The sequence below is a fragment of the Triticum urartu genome, chromosome 3A (assembly GCF_056163025.1).
Source record: "Triticum urartu cultivar PI428250 chromosome 3A, HENAU_Tu73, whole genome shotgun sequence".
Taxonomy (NCBI): domain Eukaryota; kingdom Viridiplantae; phylum Streptophyta; class Magnoliopsida; order Poales; family Poaceae; genus Triticum; species Triticum urartu.
In genome coordinates, this window is record NC_141875.1 from 204,578,488 (window position 1) to 204,582,920 (window position 4,433).

The window sequence follows — 4,433 nt, forward strand, 5'->3', positions numbered from 1 at the left end:
GTTTTGAAGAAAAGGAATATCAGACGGAGTCGAAACGGAACGAAATCAACTAGAGAAGTTATTTTTGGAAGGAAACACACCTGATGGCTTGGACCCACGTCAGAAGATACGAGAGCTGCCCACGAGGGTGGGGGGCGCGCCCACCCCCCTAGGGCGCGCCCCCTGCCTCGTGGGGCCCCCGTGGCTCCCCTGACGTGCTTCTTCTGCCTATATAACTCCATATACCCTAAAACTTCCAGAACGGAAGATAGATCGGGAGTTCCGCCGCCAAAAGCCTCCGTAGCCACCAAAAACCAATCTAGACCCATTCCGGCACCCTGCCGGAGGGGGCAATCCTTCTCCGGTGGCCATCTTCATCATCCCGGTGCTCTCCATGACGAGGAGGGAGTAGTTCTCCCTCGGGGCTGAGGGTATGTACCAGTAGCTATGTGTTTGATCTCTCTCTCTCGTGTTCTTGATTTGGCACGATCTTGATGTATCGCGAGCTTTGCTATTATAGTTGGATCTTATGTTTCTCCTCCCCCTCTTCTCTCTTGTAATGAATTGAGTTCCCCCTTTGAAGTAATCTTATCGGATTGAGTCTTTAAAGACTTGAGAACACTTGATGTATGTCTTGCCGTGGATATCTGTGGTGACAATGGGATACCACGTGCCACTTGATGTATGTTAAGGTGACCAACTTGCGGGTTTCGTGACATTGGGAACCTATGCATAGGGGTTGGCACACGTTTTCGTCATGATTCTCCGGTAGAACTTTGGGGCACTCTTTGAGGTCCTTTGTGTTGGTTGAATAGATGAATTGAGATTGTGTGATGCATATCGTATAATCATGCCCACGGATACTTGAGGTGACAATGGAGTATCTAGGTGACATTAGGGTTTTGGTTGATTTGTATCTTAAAGTGCTATTCTAGTACGAACTCTAGGGCTGTTTGTGACACTTAGGCCTCATTTGGTTGCAGGGAATCCCTTCGGGATCCCCGCCGATTACCCGGGTGAAGATAGCACGGGCCAAATCGAACCGAGGAAATCCACAGCGACATTTGGACGCATTCGTTGGGGAGGTATCCATCCCTGACCCGCGTGGTTTCCCTGGGAAAACGCTCCATGCCTCCAGGGGTCGGGGAGAAAAGCCACGGCTCGAGACCGCGAGCTCGACCAAGATCCACCGCTTCCCTTCCGACCTTCTCTGCCGGCGACTGGAGAGACGGCCCGGCCCCTCTCCTTCCGGTGCTCCACCACCACACTCCGTCTCTCCAATGACCGCGACATCCCTGGTCCTTACGCTGCTCCTTCCCCGGATCTCCCCTCCGCCTCGAATTTCCTTTCCCCTCTGGCGACGGCGACGGCGACGGTTCCACGGTCAAATTCCACTAATGTCGACCTAAGGTTAGCCCCCTCCTCTTCCACCTCATTCTTTTTCACCAGTCGATGCACCCAACGTCCATGCACTGATGCTTGAACATACAGATTCAAGAACCTGAGCACTTCTCTTCTTTTAACTAATTTTTATAGGTCGGATGCAAAATTTACTCACAGGTTATACATCTCATACATTCCTGTGTTATGCCTTTCTTCTGAAATTAAAAAGCAACAGTGGGAGAGAGAAATTGCTGTACTGGTTAAGACAACTGATTTTCATACAATGGCAGCAGTGCACAAACAGTGTCAGTGGTGTGTACTTATTTCAGAGATGATTGGTGTCGGCTCAGCAGCTGCCATTTAATCAAATCACAATTCATAGACTAGTAGGAAAACATATTGGATAGCTAGTGTCAGATCAATTCATTAGGAGCATGTATGGACACACAATTATCAGTATCATAATGCATGGTTGTATCATAATTAGTAGACTATAATCATGAATTTCACTTGCATGCAGACAAAGCGCTCCACACCTAGCATTTTAGAAAGTTTAAATTCATATACTGATCTGTATATAATTGCCTAGAATTTGCATCACGGTTTGTTCTTTCAACTCTTGATTCCTGAACTACTGGATCTTGCATCTATGTTTAGCTAGTAGAGTATAAAATCCAAATTCTTATGACCAGAACTATGAACGGTTGTTTTAATGTTGCTCTCTGTTAATACCGGAGGAGAATAATATGTCACTGAATCTGATGCAATGATAATCTAAGCTCAAAACAGTAATCATTATCGTTTCTTTCTTTAGCATATACATATGGAATTTGTTGCCCTGACATTATAGTTTAAGCTCAAAAATATAGATGATGTACATAATTTTATTTTCCGTTGGCAAATATGGAGTGATTGTCCAAATTAAAAATAACATTGTTGGATAATGATTTGTGGTTTGTCTGAATCTGATAGGTGACGATATGTCATTCTTCGTGTTGCAAGATAGTCTTGTCTTTGCAACGGAACGAACTGCTTCTAGACTATCTAATCCTGTTTGGAGTGAAGGTATTTTCCCTCATTACACTTAGAACAAGTGAACCTTCATGATTTAATCTTCCAAGGCTTGTTTTCTCGCCCAAGTGTTTTTTAAGGCTTAGGCATAGTAGGGCTCTTGGTTGAACCGAACTTTCTGATTATTGAATTGAACTACTGGTGGAAGTCATTAGATTTGAGCAGAAGTTGGATCTTGGTTGAAACTAATTTGGCAAAATATATATTACACATACTTTTTTCGTTGCCTTTATTTTTATAAAGTATATAGTATATACCTTTTACTTTCCGCAATGAAGAAAACTACATTGCGTATAGTGCGAAAATGTCTGCCCAATAATGCTTTATTTGTTAACTTACATTAATCTATTCACAATTCTTATCTGAAAAGGATAATTGAACTGGTAGGTGGATCAGTGATAGGATAAACTAATTACGTTTTTCTATGCTCGATCAACCTTGTACAGTTCTATGTGTGCCTTTCTTTAATTACATCCAGTAGAGAAGGGGCCAGGTATGATAAACCATGGCCATGTACTCCAGTTCTCAAATGCAACATAAATCAACTTATTTGTCTTCCGAATAAATTGTAAGATATGGGTAAGAAGTTCTCGCACGAGTACTACTCAGAAGGGTGAGCCTTTTTTTCATTAGTCTTGCCACCTGTTGCTGATCTATTTATGCTTGAAAATAGTGCAATGAAACCGTGTCGTGCTAGTATTGAACGATTTACTATTTACTAAACTGTTGTATTCTGAAACAGTTGCTGACTTCCAAAAGAAAATGTTCTAATTCAGTCAACGTCGAGCTGTTGTTCTCAACTGATGTGGAGTAGAGGAAGACGAGATATCCCGAACATTGTGTTACAATTTGCATCTTCAGAAGTGTGGTTGTCCATGGCATGGAGTTTTGATAATTTAGAACATTTTGTACTGGCATGGAGTTTTGATAATTTAGAACATTTTGTACTGGTGTAAAGGTCCAGGACAAGCCCGCGACTATCGTGTTTCTAGTAGCTAAAATCTATTTTTCCTATTGGCATTGGCTTCATTGTTCTAAAACCCAGAACCTGTTGAACAATGATGTTATTTGTAATGGCAGCATGAGAGGAGGAAGATTTGGTTTCTTGGTCCGTATTAACTTCCTATAAGAAATGTACCTCTGATGATTTTGCCAAAAGCATGTCGAGTTGATATTCTCAATATATTATTATTTATCAGTTTACAATTCATTAATTTCCTCTGATTATTCCCAAATTCTTGAATTATTTGTAATGTCTTGGACATTCCTATATATTTTGCAGAATTATCTGCGCCTTTTGTTTAGACTTTTTGGGAATTACTTGTGGAATTAGCCTGTTTTCGAATGTTTTACTAATAAAAAAGTTACCTGCTGTGTGATTCCGAGGGTAGAACGATTCAGTTTCCCCCTGCCCACCTGTTACCAAATGGCAAGGGTCATATCCTCCGTGGTGGGAGGGGGGATCCCACCTACCAGGGAAATCCCTCGGTTGGGGTTTTCATGCCCTGGGTTTGCTCCCCGTTGCAGCCAAGTGAGGCCTTATAGGAATAGTCCAACGGATTGATTGGAAAGAATAACTTTGAGGTGGTTTCGTACCCTACCATAATCTCTTCGTTCGTTCTCCGCTATTAGTGACTTTGGAGTGACTCTTTGTTGCATGTTGAGGGATAGTTATGTGATCCAATTATGTTAGTATTGTTGAGGAAACTTACACTAGCGAAAGTATGAACCCTAGGCTTGTTTCCTATCATTGCAATACTGTTTACGCTCACTTTTATCACTTGCTACCTTGCTGTTTTTATAATTTCAGATTACAAATACTCATATCTACTATCTATATACCACTTGTATCACCATCTCTTCGCCGAACTAGTGCACCTATACAATTTACCATTGTATTGGGTGTGTTGGGGACACAAGAGACTCTTTGTTATTTGGTTGCAGGGTTGCTTGAGAGAGACCATCTTCATCCTACGCCTCCTACGGATTGCTAAACCTTA

General features: G+C 42.1%; 1 long non-coding RNA gene across 1 annotated transcript; it reads left to right on the forward strand.

Moving 5' to 3' along the window:
• Nucleotides 1-1,064: 1,064 nt before the first annotated feature.
• Nucleotides 1,065-3,643, forward strand: LOC125548253 (uncharacterized). Its single transcript, XR_007300957.2, has 3 exons — nucleotides 1,065-1,389; nucleotides 2,335-2,427; nucleotides 3,176-3,643. It is a non-coding gene; the product is annotated as an uncharacterized LOC125548253 (long non-coding RNA).
• Nucleotides 3,644-4,433: the final 790 nt, after the last annotated feature.